This window comes from Notamacropus eugenii, chromosome 6 (assembly GCF_028372415.1).
Source record: "Notamacropus eugenii isolate mMacEug1 chromosome 6, mMacEug1.pri_v2, whole genome shotgun sequence".
Classification (NCBI taxonomy): domain Eukaryota; kingdom Metazoa; phylum Chordata; class Mammalia; order Diprotodontia; family Macropodidae; genus Notamacropus; species Notamacropus eugenii.
In genome coordinates, this window is record NC_092877.1 from 291,122,641 (window position 1) to 291,140,317 (window position 17,677).

Consider the following 17,677-nt stretch of genomic DNA (forward strand, 5'->3'; position numbering starts at 1 on the left):
AGAACAGGCTAAAAGATATCATGAATATTAATAATTAAGTGACCTTTGTCATAAAAGATTAACATATTCAAAGGATTCTTAAAATGTAAATACATAATATGGAAATAAATCCCAAGCTATATTAATTGAAATACAGTGGTCAATTCTCCCTTCTCCTCAGAGAAGGTTAGTTCTCTGATTGTTAGGATGTGGGAGAGTTTTTGAGATGATGACCTTCATGTAGCTACTATCTTTTACATTCCATACCATCACTATAAATGGTGAGCAGTGATTAAAAAAAAAAAAAAGTTTATCAATCATTTGAATAATTAGCCAAAGGGAGGGACAAAGGAGCATTTGGTTATGGCCTTCCAGTAGGAGATCAGGAAGCATGATAGTTCTTTCCTATCAAACTCAGTTAAATGGCGTTCTAATAAAAAGGAATGCCGAGTAACTTTTCATTCACATAAGCTAGATCTTGATATGTAGATATGCTAAATTTTTTCCCCTTTCTCTTTACTTCTTCAATATTACAAGTAAGGAGTAGTTATCTAACATTTTCTGTGTGGTAGTCTGATGAAGCCTACGGACCCCTTTCTCAAGTCAACAAGTATTTATTAAATGTCTGTTATGTTCCAGGTGGGGAACTTCAGCATCGAGACCACTTGTGGCCTTCTAGGTCCTTGGGTGCAGCCTTCTGTCCAAGTCCAAGTTTTACTTTTATTAAGGGGATTTGTTCTGTGAGGTTTAGATTCAATGAAAGGGTTGAGGACCTAGAGGGTCACATGTGGCCTTGAAAACAAAGATTCACCACCCCTCTTCCAGGTCCTATGGTTAAGTGCTGGATGTCCCTTCTCAGAACATAGTTGATAAATCCATAAATAAAATACGTATGATTACAAAGAAAACCAATTCTATTGAAACAGTTATCAAAATATTTTAAAAGGTTAACACTGTCATAAAGGCTGGTTCTCTGGGACACTGGAGGAGATATGTATATAGGACAAATTGTAGGTAATATAAAAACAAAAGGAATCAATAAAAAAAAGTTTTTACAGACACTAAAGTTAAACAAATCTCTCTCACAAAGTGGTGGCCAAGTCACTAGCAGTTTTCTTCCTCAGTTCTCAGCTTCCCTTTCTTCAGCTGCACATTTCACTAAAGATCAGTAGGTAATCACACTGAATGAATCGCTTTCTTTGAGAACTAATAATTGAACAAATCAACATGCAATTCCTTAACATAACAAATATGTGTGACTGATCAAAAATATTACTTTAATGATATCCTTAAACAGATGACTAGTCTACTTGCACATACCTCATTAACTTACTTCACACAATCTTAAATCAATGGACGTTTATATTCAGTGATGTTTTCTATACTAGTTCAAGAAATCAGAGATTAGAACACCTAATTTGTTTTTCCCCCAACTTAATTAATGTTTACTAAGTACCTACTCTATACAAAGTTCTGTACATTTCATTAATTTCAGCTTTGTCATCTTACTTTTCCCCACAATTAAAATATAGCTTTGGTTTTTCAGATTCCTGTTTAATAGCTAATAATAATAATTTTCTTGTAATAATTTTCCAAGTCCTCAGACTTTGTATAACAGTCACCCAATCAATTGCAATATAAAGTCATTTTACTTGGCCTAAAGTTTTTTAATTAACTTCTAATCTTGGCTATTCTGGTTCAGAAAACTATTGTTTTTTCAGTGCTCAAAATATAATCAATAAAAACCCTAAGGTCTACTTCCATACCTAATGAATAAAGAAGCCAATTAAATCCCTTTACCTTTTGAGATAAATTTTTAGAAAAGCACAGAATCAATATATGATAAAGTCAAAACTAATGGATATTTACAGCCAGAGCTAAATTAGGAATTTCTGATTGAAATTTCATCATAGGTAGCTTAGAGATCATGCATATTCCTGAGTTCACTGGCAAAATCAAAAAGTAAAACATTACTGGAAATCTAACAAAAGGTGATCAATATAAATGTACTTACTAGGTTTCCAAAAGATCTACTCAGATTCTCCAAAAGCAGGGAACAAATGAAAAAAAAAAAAAGACTCAAAATCTCTTACGTCAAAGTGACTTAATAGTAGCCCACATATGAAGAACTTCACAATTATACTTCCGTACTAATCAGATCTGGAAAGGACCTCAGACATTGTGTAGGTTCAGCCTCCTTCACCTGACCAAGCTTGAAACCAAAAGGAGTAAAGGGACTTGCCCAGAATCACAAAAAAAAAAGGGGGGGGGGGGGGGGGGGGAGGGGCCAAAAAGAGTTGAGTCTAGAACCTACAATTTCAGTCTCCTAGCTCCCAAAGCTACCGTAATCTCCCTCCTGTGTAGGGAAGATGATACAAACCCCCTATCCCTCAAGCCTCATAATCTTCCTATTGTGTGGGACATCAAAATAATAATTCACATTTATACTGTGTTTCAAAATTCACAAAAATACGGCTCACAAATCTGTCGGGATAGGTACTGTGAGCATTACTATTCTGATTTTAAAGCCGAGAAAACTGAGACATAGAAGCTAAATGGCAATCCATCATCACCAAGTTAATATATGTCTCAGGTAGGATTTGTACTCAAAACCCAGCACTCGATTTTGCCGCAGCAATGCTGTCCTTGCTGTCAAGGGGCTTATGATCTAATTAGGGAGACACCAACCATGCACATGCAATAATCATATGCAACATAAACTAAATGTATATACATGTTAGTACAACAGGCAATACAAAGTATTAAAATTTCAAAATTGTTTTGGATAGAGTATTATTAATTTTAAAATGATATGGTAGTTATAAGGATAAAATATCAATATACTTCTAAACAAATAGTAGTCCTTTGAAAATTATAAAGTATATACATACATACACACACACCATCTCCTAACCTTTCATATATAATGATATTCATAATAATGCCTTACACACAATAAAATTTAACAAATAAGTTTAGAATGAAAATTATTTCCCCTACCAAAAAAAGTACTGAATGAAAAGGGAATCTCAGAATTAAGTCTAAACTAAATTCAGCAGACATGGTGGCACACAAACAACAAACCTAAGAAATCACTTCGATACTCCTTGCTGAGTGTGGTTAAGTGACTTACCCAGGGTTACACAAGCAGTAAGTGCCTGAGGCCAGATCTGAACTAAGGACTTCCTGACTCCAGGCCCAGGGCTCTATCCATTTCACCACTTAGCAGCCCTTTTCAAGGGTGGGTATTCAAAATTCAAGTGGCCTAACAGCCTTGCCAAAAGAACAGAGAACAGGAAGTAGGCTTCCGAAGACCAAAGTTTAGTAAAAACTTGTCCACAAAGACAAGTTATAATAAAAAAGAATGCTGGACAAGAAAGTCAGGAGTCCTGGATTGTAGCTCTAGTTCTACTACTATGACAGAGCTGATCAATTAACTCCAGTAAGGTCTCTCCAAAATAATAATTATTTTTTTTAATTCTTTGGTTGTTAAGCTCCCTAACTCCTTTACAACAGAATCACCGTCTAGAAGCAGCAAATATCCTTATCTGTTTCTTCCCCCAATGCAGCTACTTTGAGTTACTCCAGGCTTAAACTTTTAATTCATCCTAATTGATATATTGACTTCCTTCCTCATCAAAGTAGGCTGAATCAATACACTTTAAGTCAATTACTTTTTGATCACTGAAAGACTAAGCTAAAAACATGGCTCCTAAGAGCTGTAGATCAGAAACATAGAGCCTAGAAGGGTCATTTCAAAAGAGGCATCAGGCCCAACCCCTTTCATTTAGCAAAATAAGGAAACTGGGGGTCAGGGAGGATGTGTGTCCAAGGTAACAGTGACAAAAAGTGAGATTTGAACCCAGGTCCTCTGACTACAGAGGTAAAGGGCACAATAGTTTTCTTTTTTCTGTATTGCCTCCCCAAACCTATGAATCAATCAACAAACATTTATTAACTGCCCAAAGTCCATCAACAGAATCAGAGTAAACAAATGCCCCCCCCCCCATGCTTTCAATGCTTTCAGATCAAACTCTGCCTTCTTCCTACATAGTAGCTAGCATCTTTGGTATGCCCATTAGAAAGTCCCTTCTCCCATTAGAAAGTAAACTTCTAGGCATTGTTTTTACTCTTTCTCAGTATCCTTGACCCTTGGCAGAGTGCCAGACTGGATCAAGTGCAGCAAGCTTATGAATGGAGGAGTGTTTGGGGAGCCATTTCTTCATCACACAACTATTTTTGCAGCTGGGGAGGAGGCTTTGCTCTCAAGCAGCTTACAATCCAATGACTGGGGGGCGGGGACTACCAGAAATAATTTTAACCCAAGGGACAATAAGGAGGGAAGAAATTGGGGGTACATCAGCAGCGTCAGAGGAGGCTTTGGGGAGGTTTCAAGAACAGGGCAACTCACTCCGGATAGAGGGTACAGTCCATCAAAATAAAGGTGAGGAAAGAAGGCAGAACAGAAAACAGCAATTTGGTTACAATGTGGAGCACAGAAAGCTCAGACATGTAAGGGGCACTGGAACCCTAACCTGGCTTCTCCAACTGACCAACGCTTCATCTTATTGTAGTCCAAAACCTCTAGTTGTTCTATTACTGTCTGCTTAGTTTCCTAACTGGAAGATAAGAGTGCTCTGCAATATTCACACATGGAGCTTAGAGACTTTATTTTAAAACAGATTTTTTAAAATAGATGTTTCCAAAAAAAGAATTTTTTACACAAAACCAAAGAAAAGTCAAACTAGTTATTCCCAAAGTGCTGAAAATTGCTGTAAATTTTAAAATGTATACTCTGATATACTGGAATATTTAGCATTAAACACACACCACAATGATCCCTGACCACAAATTTATAAGCATAGCCAATCCCTAAAATCAGAATTAAAGTTGCATAAATTCCAAAGAAATAGGAACCTCTAAAACTTACATGGACTGAGTGATAGTGAAGTAAAGCAGAACCAGGAAAATAACACTAAAATGAAACCAAATCCTGTGCAATTATAATGACCAATGTTGTCCCTGAGAAGAGATTAAAAAAATATTTCCCTTCTCTCTTTGGAGAAGTGTAGAATTATACGTACAGAACATTGCATGCTGTCAGACCTAGCCATGTCACCTGATTTTACTTAGTTGTTTTTATTTGTTACATTATTGTAACATATTGTATATATTGAGGGGAAGGGTTTATTTGAAAATGATTTGTAAAGTCACCAATAAAACCCTTTTTTAAAAAAAAGAGAAAGAGGATTTCCTAATTTAATTTTTTTTAGTTTAGCAATCTAGGACAGAGGTAGCTAGATATAGATAGCACAGTAGAGGGCCAGATGAGTTCAAATCCATTCTCAGACACTAGCCGTGTGGCCCTGAAAAAGTCATTTAACATCAGCCTCAGTCTCCTCAACTGTAAATGGTGACAATAATAGCACCTGCCCTTCCAAGGATCAAATGAGATAATATTTGTAAAGCACTCAGCACAGTTCCAGGTACCTCACAGGAGCTATGTAAATGCTTATTTCCTTTCCTCCCCCTTCCCATGCTCTTGCACCTGTTCCCATTAACAGATGGAATTCTCATCTCATCTCCCCCTTCCTTGGCATATTACAGCCAAAAGACATAGGAAAATAAGCCCTAATGAAAGTCTTTAATCAATTCAACAATTAATTAGATCCAAGACTACTTTGTATCACTGATATTAAGTTGGGCACGTACAAATTAAAAAGTAAACACTTCAGATCTTTGCATTATTTGTAGATCTCATTTCAGATGGGAGTGACAACTACATGGAGGATCCATTGGCCTGACTGGCAAAGAAGAGAGGAAAAAGTACTAGAAGGGATATCAGGAGACCTGAGTTTGAGTCCCAGTTCTGTTACTAATCAGCTTGTTGTGTGGCCTTGGCCTCTGAGTTTCAATTTCTTCCAATGAGAAACGAAAGGACTGAACTAGATAATCTTCAAGGTCTGTTCCAGTTCTAAAATTTAATTAGTCCAATGCTAGTAAAAATGCCAAAAGACAAAAAATGAGTAAATGAGTCACCAGAATATACTCTGAATATACAACTACCATGCCAGCGCATGTGGGAGGGATATAAAGGGTCCAGGGCACTTTGGGCAGGAAAACAGCTTTACTGGTCGGCTCAGAAGGCTGATAAGTAGACGAGCTGTAAAACGTACCTGACAGGTCTAGCAAGACAAAATGCAAGGGGCACAAAGAAACCTACAAACAGCAAGTTGTGACTAGCAAATTCTCATAATTTCCAAAAGACTACATCCAGGAATCATGACCTCAATTCAGAATCTCTTTCTGTTATCCCCTTCATTAACAACACAAGAAGCATAGGCCTTCATGGGTTTTTGTTGAAGAAAACGACTGAGAATCTGATTGATAAAAAAAAAAAATCACTGTTGAATTAACAGCTGAGACTCAAAAGAGATTTCTAACAGAATCCATTTTAATAGTATTTGCTTATATCCATGCCAACGACGGTAGAGTACTCTTGCAAATGGATGCCCCCAGATCAACCCCATTTGACTTGGATAACTGAAAAGCAAGAGTGGTTCAGAGACACAGTCCCTACCCTCGATCAGCCACAGATTCTTGGACAGTCAAGGGACTGTCTATTCCAATAAACAACTGACAGAAACAACTGATATTGGCTTTCTAGCAATGCAGTTTGTTGGCTCTCTTCCCATTTCCAATTAAGTAAGGGCACAGTGTTCAGCATGGCTGTAGAAAAGATATAGAACCAGTGAGGCATGCCAGATGTCTCAAACTACAAGAGCCATGGACTGGCATAAAAGCTATACAGATCGTATCAGGGCATCAGCTGGACAAAGAAACTTTCCCTCCCTCATTCATATAACAAAAGGAATACCAAAAAAAAAAAAAAAAATGAAGTGTACATTATCTAGCCAGCAGCGTTAAGAAGGGTTTCCCCAGCCTCAAAGGAATGCCTTAGGGCACAATGGAAATTATTTTATCTTGCCGAAATCTAGTGACCTAAAAAGGGAAAGCTTTTAGCTAGGTGGCACAGTAAACCCAGAACCTCCCTCCCCCAAACCCACCCCACTCCACCCCCAAGACATGAGTTCAAATGTGGCCTCAGACACTTAGTAGCTGTGTAACCCAGGGCAAGTCACTTAACCCAGTTTACCTCGGTTTTCTCATCAGTAAAATGAGGAGGTTGAACCAAATGGCCTCTGGGGTTTCTTACAGTTTTACAGCTCTACGATCCTAGCATTGTTCCAATAACACATACATACCTCTTTGCTAGTTGGTCATCAGGGCAGGCACAGGGCTTCAGGGTGTTATCTCTTATTGTCCTTTGAAATGTTAAACTAAATCATTCCTTTTCACCAGCTCTAAGTCCTTAACTTCCAGAGGCTCGGTAAACCAAGGTGTAGAAATTCTCGGTGCTACAAGGGGCCATAGCGATGAAGACCAAAGAGCCAGTTTCTCTGAGGTTCACCAGCCTCTGACCTCAGGTATATAAGGAAGCCAAGAGCCAAGGGCAGCACAGAGTAGCCAACAATTCAATTTATCTAGTTCTGCAAAGGATGGCCATCATGGCACAGAAAATAGTTAACTACCTTCAGTCCAGCAAGCAATCAACTAACATTTATTATGCTCTAACTTTGTGCAAAGCACTGGATTAGGCACTGGGGATACAGAAGGTAGAATCAGAGCGAACGCTTGAACTGGGATTCTAATAATCTGGTAAGAGGTAAGCAAACATCCCAGATATGCGCACAGTCAACGAATGCAAAGGCACTGAGATGGAGATATGGAGTATTCCATTGAGAGTCAAGAATTGCAAAGAGGCCAATATTGCTGGGCTGGGACGGTGGGAAGAAAGTCTGAAAGGTAGGAAAGGATAGATATTTGAAAGTAAAAGAAAAAAGTTGGTAACCTTCACAGTAAAAGGGGAGTTCAGAAGTGGGGCGGGTTTGGAGGGAAATAAGTTCTATTCTAGACATGTTGCGTGCGTGCGTGTGTGTATGTGCAGAACATGCTGAGCACCCACTTTCAAATATCTCACAGGCAGCTGATGATGCAAGATTGAGATTACAGCTAGTGATACAGATCTGGAAATCATTTCCATAAAGATATAAACTGAACTAAACTCATAATGAAATCACTAAGTAAAAGAATAAAGGAAAGAGAAGAGAGCCCAGGCCAGCGTGTTGAGGACACCCACATTTAGTGGGCATGAAATGGGTGAAGTTCCAGCAAAGGAAACTGAGAGAAGTGGTCAGGTAGAAGGAAGTCCAGAAGAAAGCAGCGTCACCTAAACCCAAAAAGGAAAGAAGATACTCCAGGACGTCAAATCCAGTAGAGCTCCAGAAAAGATAAGGACTGTGGGGAAAGTACATTAGGCTTGGAAATTAAGAGATCAGTCTGATTTCTATATTTATACATAATATTTATATATGACAAGTTTTTTTATATCATGCTGTATACTCACATCTAATATATTACACAGTTTGTCTTTGTATGTAATTACATTTGCTCCCCCCCAAAAAATAAACCATCTAGTTGTTTTTTGCCTTGCATTTGGTCCTTCACTGACTTTTTCCCCCATAGGTTGGTGGCCCCACCAAGGCACACAAGAAAGAATGAGAGAAGAAAGTATTTGCTTACTCAAAGTGGCTGACTATGCTGATAATGTTTGAGAGAGAGAGAGAGAGAGAGAGAGAGAGAGAGGGAGAGGGAGGGAGAGAGAAGGAACAAGCTGCTGCTCACAGGTCAACAGGCAAAAAGCACTTTGAATGACTTTCTCATAAAAACAAACAAATAAACAAACAATACTGAGACCTTTCCTTCCAAAAGAGTAAAGAACAATAACTGCATGCATTTATAGACTCCCTTTCATCTGAAGGGCTCTCAGTACTCAGAAAATTACATAGGGAAGTCCCAAAGAAGTAGGTTAATACTGTCACAATCAAATTTGACTTAGAAAAGCCTGTACAAATATTTTTCATTTAAGTTCTTGAATCATAATTAGCTTAACCTAGTATTAATACTTAGCTTTCTCAAGACCTATCTTTTCAATGAAATTTGTGTTTTAATTTCAATAGATTTCTCAACATTCTGAAAATAAGAGAGTCTCTACAATCCATATCACTTATTTTCCTCTTTTCACAACTTTAATAACAGTTACTACACAGGTGAAAGGCCAACATATTTGACTCTTAACAACCTAATTATAATCTTTTTTTCCTTAAAGAAATGTCTCTCAAAAAAATGCCTTTAATTGACCTCAGAGCAGACATGAAAATGCTACCACATTTCTCAGAAAACAATTGCATGAAAATTAAAACAAAATTTTTTAAATGGTTGATATGAATGTATAACCAAAAAAAATCTCAATTTAGCTAAATCTAAAGTATTAGTTAAGTCATCTATATCAGAGACAGATTGCTCAGTTGTCTCTATACTCCAAGCCGTAAAGTTAAATATCGTACGATACATGTTGTAAAAATCTATTTATTACTAATTGCTTAGGTTTACTATGATCTCCTATAATTAAGGATTCACTTGCTTGAGGAAAACAGAAAATTTTAGACATTTACCATTATGAAATCTGACTTAGTGTTTTGGTTTTACAACAAAAATAAGCCCCAAAATATCACCTCTTCTTTTAAATTAATAGTTCTTTTCTCACGTCATACTGACAATGATTTCCATGATATAAAATGTCCAAAGTACTTTCATCAGGAAAAGCCTCAAACCTACCAGAAATAGTATTCTTTGTTTTTCCCAGATAGTTAAGTACAATCAAGCATGTGACTAACTAGATATATTACCAGAGAGAGAGAGAGAGAGAGAGAGAGAGAGAGAGAGAAAAGGGGGTGGGGGGGTAGGGAACACTCTCTAAGACAGGTAAAACCTCTCTTAGTGTAGAATATACTATTGAGCCAACAAGCACCGAAGGTAAAACCAAAACAGTTACCTTAAATAGGTTTCATCCCTCCTGATTTGATCCAGCAGTTTGGGGCTGTTAAAATGGCTCCTGTAGATTGGGGAAGTGGTGTCTGTGCCTCAGCTTATGAGTCATACATGAAACTAAGTGTGTCTAAGGGAGGCACGCCCATGTTGCTGTGGGCCCAATTACTTTGCTAGGTCAAACATGCAAATCTGCAGGTAAAAGTTGGGGGAGGGGAGGGAGGGAAAGAGACGGGGGCCGGGAAACAAGAGCAACTCTTCAAAAAATGCAGCTAAACACGAAACAAAAATGGTCTAAAACTCTCATTAAAAACTGGAACATAAATTAATCTAAGTGAAAATTAATTATGGTGTTTAAAAACTTGATTTTTTTTCAAATTTCAATTTTTTAAAAAACCCTTACTCTTTATAAACAACACCATATAAATGTTAAAGCTTACAAAGTACAAGAGGGGAACATCTTTTCCTTCTAATATAATCAACCAGTAAAACCACCCTGGCTACTGATTAACTCTTATATGAAAAAGGTATATTGTCGTTTGCTAAACGATCCAGATTGCATAGCATTATCAGATGCAGATTTTAAAAGCAGCGTACAAAGTTCAGTGGTGAAAAAATGATTCTGAATATATCCTAAATATACTATTGTGTAGTGGAATGGTAGTTTTTATTAAAGCACCATTCAGTCAATTTATCATTATCTTAACAGCATGCAAACTCACTACTTCTAAAAAATGGGTAATATAGAATATGTCTAGAGACAGACATGCTCAGAAAAGCTATATTCCTCCCCTTCTTCCAAGTTCTTTCTAGAAAAGCTGTTATCTTGACAAATATAAAAATCTCCCCAGCCTCTGTTTCCTCCTGTGTAAAATGGAGGGGGAGGCTGGACTAGCTGGGCTCTAATTTACTGTCCAGTCCTAAACGCAATGATCAGATGATCCTATGTTCTTTCCATGTTTAAACATTACTCAAGCCCTTTGTGTGAATTCCTCCTTTGCCCCCATTATCAATTCTACTTTAAACCTATAAATGCAGACACTGGTGTTCACATCCCTTACAGCAGATCACAAAAGTGAAGAATATGCTGGTTTTCAACTTTCAGCAATTAGCACAGTCACTGTCCTGCACCCAGTAGGCACCTTTAATTGTTGAGCTAAAGACACTGAGCTCTCAGATGTCACCAAGTCCAACCCCCTTATTTTCCAGACGAGGAAACTGAGCTACTACCAGTGAAATGAGTAAGTGTTCTATTTTTTTCTTAAACACTGCTTGTTTTTGCTGTGATACCTATTGTGCTTTTACTTATTCTAATTCAGTATCAGTCAAGAAATGAGCCAGAAGAGTTCTGTTTCAAATGAAAAACAAAGACAAATTTGTTAATTTTTCGTGAACAATTCTTACTTTGGTCTAATTTCAAACGTGGAAAGCAAAGACTTTGAAAGGCAGGCAGTCTGAAATAAGGGAGAGAAGGTTTGTCTCCGTCTCACAGAAAAGCCTCAGTCTAAGTCCCACCTCACACAAACACTGGCTGTGACTGGAGCAAGTCATTCAGCTTTTCAGTGCCCAGAAGCAATTCTCTGAAATTTTAAATTGCAGAGCAGTTGCAGATCTGCATTTGGAAGTGACTGATACCAATGAAATCAGAGGTTCCAACCAAACAAAAAATACAAGATTTACCTAGAGATCAATTATCTGGCAAGTCTCTACGATCCAAAGCACAACTACCAATACTTTCAAAATAATTTTTTAAAGTCTGAACAACCAATATAAATGTCAGTCTCTCCACAGAAGTTCTGGTTCACGCATTATAATAAGATTCCTCCAATACTCAGTCTAGTCACTCTTACTAGGAATAATCCTAAAGAGTGGGATTATCTAGTTCCCAGGTAAAATGCAACTAATTAGAAAGGAATACGAGAGATGGACTAATGTTTTGGAGAAGGCACACTAGCAGTGAGAAGACAGAAAAAATCATAGAAACAAGGCAACGAAAAGCACAGTAGTATAAGATCGTGCATGGAGGGTCCAACAGGGCCAACATTTTAGTAACTCAGAGGCATTCCTAAAAACAAAACAGCAACTGTAACTTTTTTTAACATTTAGTTTTTGAGGGTTTTTTCAATTACATGTAAAGGGCAATTCTCACCTTTCTACAATGTTTTAAGACCTTAAAAAGGTCCATCCTCACAACCACCCTAGAAGTAAATAAGTAATACAAATATCTCCATTTTATAGAAGGGAAAACTAAGATGTGAAGCACACAGTCAAACAACTAATGTACCATAATGAATTTAAAAGCCAAACACAATAACTGATTCAGAGTCATAAGCTTTGCATAAAAATGGTAAAAATATTTAAGTTCTAGTGCTTTAAAGGAAAAAAATAACTTAAATTATCCAAAGGAAATTTCACTCTCCAAGAACATGTTCTTATAATTAGAAATTAATATTTGTGGGTAGCAGCGCACAGGAATGGAATAAGGTGACTTAAGGACTTAAGAATTAATTCACTTGTAAAACGTTATAAATCATTTGTCTGTACATGCACACATAAAAAAATAAAATATAAAATACCTCTCTATTGTACATGCTCTCCCTTTGTTCAAAATCAGCATACAGGCTGCACAATGAAAACCAATGCTCAGAAATGTAACCAGGAGACACAATATTCTAAAAAGAAAAGATTCTGTTACGTTCAGTAACTCCTACTTACTATAAGGCAGTAAACTAGATAAACATATTTTAGAATGATTTTCACCATGCACATTTGGTTGTTGTATTATTAACAGAATATCAATGAAGGTACTTTTCTGAAAAATAAAAGCACTGGGTCAAATGTCAGCTAATTAAGTCAACAGAAAATACTATAAAACACTGACACTTAATTTTAAAGTTTTGATATTGCCAAGTGAAGGTGGGAACCTACAGCATCAGCCAGACCAAGGTGGCAGATGACCTCTTGCTTCCTTGCTTCCTTCCTTCTGTTTCTTAAAGACACTCTACAGCTTAAGGAATCAGAGGCAGAACTTCAAAAAACATTGAAATAATTCATAAACCAAAGGTTTGTTTTCAGTGTGGTGAAACTGAACACAGAACGATTATTTCTGAAACACATGCAGATATCGCTATCATTAAGATCCTCTTAAAGTAGGATTTGTTTGAAGTTTATTTGGTTAGCACATAATAAATAAATAAATGAATGAATGAATTTATGAATGAACAGCCTGGCACTTTCTAAGCAAGGTTAGAGTGTCAAGGAGGAAGGACCAAATCAATGGTATGTAACATTAGTAGTGGGATCTAGGGTCCTCTTCTAGTTCTACTTCTAAGTGATAAGAAATAATAAATAGGTAAAAGCAGGGGTTCTTAATCTGAGGCCCTTTTTTCGTGAACTTTTAAAATATATTTTGACCATCATTTTTAATTACATTTCACTTTTTTTAATCAGAAAAACTCTACCCTCTCTTCCAGTCACAACAATCCCTCATCCCTAAATTGAGAACTAAAGAAAAACAAAACCCTGTAATAAACACGTACCACATCAAGGAAAACAAATTTCTGCTCTGGCCATGTTCAAAAAAAGTCTGTCTCATTCCACAGTGTACGTCCTTCCCTTCTCTGTGAGGAGAGGAGTTTGAATCATGACTGCTGACTACAACAAAGTCCCTACTCCTTTCAGAGCTGTTTGTCTCTATCCTGTGTTCTCCTAGTTCTTATGCAGTTAACTTCACACCGTTCATGGGCCTTCCCCTCATTTCTTTGAAACCAATCCCCTTCATCATTTCTTAGAGCACAATCATATTCCATTATATTTATATCCCATAAATGGTTTAACCACTCCAGAATTTATGGGCACCTCTAAGATTTCCATTCTTTGCCACTGCAAAAAGAGATATGCATATTTTTGCAGAAGCTATCGATGCTTCTGTACAACCTTCGAGTTTGTTTTGCTCAGGACTAATCCCTCCCTTAACCTACTCTTCCTCTAATATTTTTTGTTGTCTCACAGAATCATTCCTCTCTATTTAGCTCTGATAGTTTAGACAAAGTTTTGCACCTCTCACACCAGGCTGTTCATTTCCTTTCCAATTCTGACTTTCACTTTTTTCCTCTAGAACTCTCATTTCCTTATAACATTTTCAAACATGTTTCTAACTCTTCATTCTCTTCTAGGAATTCTAGTTGAACTTATACTTAAGCTGGGTTTGCGTCTTGAGCACACTAGTCAAAGCAGCTTTTCAGTGTGAGATTCTTTTCTTGCTTATTCATCTTTTCCATCCTGCTTTTTGATATCAGACTTGATGGTGGTGCTCTGTACACTCCTGGAGCAAAGCTAGGGATGGTCTTATTACTGCTTCTCTGGGAACAACTTGGGCCAAGCACCTACAAGCTTTCAGGGTTAGCCTGAGCTCTGCAAACAGATGCTGCCTGACTCAGCCCATATCAGCCAGCTGGGGAGCTCTGCAGATGCAATGACATTACCGTAGGCTCCTTTTCAGCTGAGATTCCTGCCGGGGGCATCCCTCTGTAGGTTTCAGATTGACCTAAGTGCTAGAACTGAACCCTACTCTGCTCCTATGTCTGCGCTATAGCCAGGAACAACATCCTTGGGTACAGATCCCCTTCTGAGTCTGTCCATCCATGACCCAGGATTGGGAAGGCAACAAAGCTGCCAGCTGGCACCTGTTCCCGCTGCAGTGTCGCAGTGTGCATCTGGGCCCTCCAGACACATTAAATTCCAGTTCCATCATCTACTTGACAGCCTAGGACAAGTCATTTAGACTTCTCTGAGCCTTAGTTTCTGAATCTGTAAAAAGGGGGATGGAGGGCACCAAAACTGATGATCTTTAAGGTCCCCTTTGTCACCATCTATCCTTTCCTGAACATCCTTAACATCTTTTAAATTCAATCAGTTTATCAGGAGAAGATAATTCAACTATAAAGTACTACTGGGGATTTGAGAAAGGAAAAGTTGCTGTCATAAATGGTGGAGGTTGTGACTTGAGCTTTTGGCCCACATTTGTTTCCTTGTAGTTCCTCCTCTGGTTCCCAGATTCTGCTGCCTAGGTTTGCCATAGACATCTTTCCCATTTGTAGTGCTTTCCTGGCGTGGTTTACCAATAAGATGTAGTGATTGCCTAGTGTGACCTATAAGAAAGCATAAAGTCAGGAGGTTGATCATCAGCAGTATCTCTGACCCAGTCTGATGACTGCTTTCTACCACATGCCTTCCTCTCATTCTCATGTAGTCTTGGTCTTTAGTTTCTATTGAAAGGCATTTTCTAGGCCATTAGGGACCCTGAGGCCACATTTTCCAAAAAGGAAAGAACTCTAGTGTCTTAATTTATAATGTAGGTTTGTTCTCCTTTAAGAATAATTATGTTTTAAAACAATCTGAGTTTATGAAACAAGCAATTTCAAATTATTAATTTACAGAAACCTCTATACTTTTGCTTTCTTTAAATTTCAGGTGCCCTTCATTTTAAATTATATTTTATAGAGTTAGGTGAATGCAGTCAACAGATATTCACAGTATATCTCTAAAGGATTGAGGCAGCTAGGTGGTGCAGTGGATAAAGCACCAGTGCAAGAGTAGTCAGGTGGACCTGAGTTCAAATCTCACCTCAGAACTTGACACTCACTAGCTGTGTGACCTTGGGCAAGTCACTTAACCCCAATTGACTCCTCCTGGGCCATCTCCAGTCATCCTGATGAATATCTGGTCACTGGATTCAGATGGCTCTGGAGAAGGGAGGCTGGTGACCTGCACAGCCTCCCTCACTCAAAACAAAGTCAAGTACAAGTTGTGTCATCACTTCTCTGATGGCGTGGTCTTCTTCGGTAATGAAGGACGAATGCACACACGCTGGGTAGGGAGACTAAGCAGCACAGTCAGGAGGACCTGAGTTCAAATGCAGCCTCAGACGTTTACTAGCTGTGTGGCCCTGGGCAAATAATGCCAAAATGCCTCAAAAATTTAAAAAAATTAAATGAAGTCCCCGGGATGTATGAAATTGAAAGCCTGGTTCAGTTTTTTAAAAGAGCCCGAACTTATGGTCAGAAGGTGTGAATTCCAGTTTGAGCTGTACTACTTGAGCCCATTTTCTCTTTTATCAAATAGGACACCTGAGTTAGATTATCTCTTCATGTCCCACCAGTTCTAACACCTTTAACTGTGCTGCGTAATACCTTTAACAAGCCGCATTCACCCCCAGAGCCAAAAATAAAGGTAACAACGGTCCAACAGGGCTGGATGTGAGTCTTGAAATTGAAGGGTACCACACATTTTCAGACATCATGGAAACTGAATGAATGATTAAATACCAAATTCTCATTTACTTTGCCTCTTTATATTTCAATTTCCTCATTTTAAAAATTAATCTTCTTAGAATATAGCAAAAAATTTATCTCTAAAAATATTTATCTGTCACAAATCCATTATCCCTAAAAAAAAAATTTAAACTTGGTTATCAGTCACCAATACTATCCTTTAAACTGGTTTAAACTACTGCCTATTCTGCTAACTAGGTGTGTCATCACATTTAATTGACTTTTACCTACACAACAATATTTTGTTCCAAGAAAGAATTTAGAAATATTGTTCACAACATCTACAAAGGAACTATACCATACATTCTGAGCAAGAAATGATTATTTGGACTGATGATGGCCCTTTTAGGCTCCAAATCATATAATACAAAGTCATCTAAAATGAGAATCTAAATTACATAAGGGATTTTTGTTCTCATTTTTTAAAGAACCCATATGATCCTGTGATCTTTCCAAAAACAGAAACTATTTTCTTCCTCTCACCACTTGTTAAATAGAGAGAGATCAATAAATCAACACAATTAACTACAGATGGGTTAGATCTGGAGAACAATTTTATTATAAACTTGGACAGTTTCAATAAGACAATCTAAACTGGGATCTAAGCATAGCTGTGCTGGTAAATGTAACGGTAACAATAACATCACTCCCTAGAGCCCCCACAGAACACACTTTTAAGTTTAATCTGAATTATTAGCATTTTCTCCATCACCTAAAAATCTCTAGACAATCAACAAAACAATAAATCCACCCCTGATTTATAGTGTTTGCTCCTTTCCAAGGTGTAAATGCTCATGATGAAAACTGAACAATCACTCCCAGCACACCCCTAAAGTCTCCAGGATCAACTAATAAAAGTAGGAACTACTGAAAGCATCCTCACTCAGAGGCAAAGCAATTGCTTAAGATTCAACAGTAAAACAGTAATATGATAGCAATTTTCTATGAGAATTCATTAATAAGCCTCTGCAAACTATCTAAACATGTAAGTTTTAAATCTGGAAGACAAGACCAGCCATCAGCTCTTAAAGTCTGACCATTAGCATGTTCTTTGCCATGTAACCACAATCCTTTCAGACAACAAAATGGACCGGATAGTGGAACTTGTAACTCTTCTGTCACTTCATAGATAAGTATCTCCCCAAACACTCTAGGATCAAAATATATTGAACAAACCTTTAAATGCTGGTTTGCCATTCTGAAATGGACCCATGATCAACAACAGAACAGAAACTTTGGGGAAAATAGAGTCAATTAATATTTTTCATACAAATTATAGTTTGCTATAGCTTGAAATTACTTGCAATATTCAGTATTACTCCATAATGAATATTTGGAGAAAAAATTAACATCCACAATTTTTCACAGGACTTCTCTTTCTATAATATTAGCTCTGCAGGATAAAACTTAAATGCAAT

At 37.5% G+C, this 17,677-nt stretch overlaps 1 protein-coding gene across 12 annotated transcripts in view; it reads right to left on the reverse strand.

The window, feature by feature from the left end:
• ELF1 (E74 like ETS transcription factor 1) overlaps positions 1–17,677 on the reverse strand; it is a 127,105-nt gene that overhangs the window by 81,297 nt on the left and 28,131 nt on the right. For 4 of the 12 annotated variants that reach the window (XM_072617092.1, XM_072617084.1, XM_072617088.1 and 1 more), the window contains exon 2: positions 12,504–12,599. The exons of 6 other annotated variants lie outside the window; for them this stretch is intronic. The gene's annotated coding sequence lies outside the window, so the exon portion shown is untranslated. Of the gene's footprint in view, positions 1–9,934; positions 10,041–12,503; positions 12,600–17,677 lie in introns of those variants that run through there. 2 more of the 12 variants (XM_072617093.1, XM_072617085.1) reach the window with 1 other exon arrangement.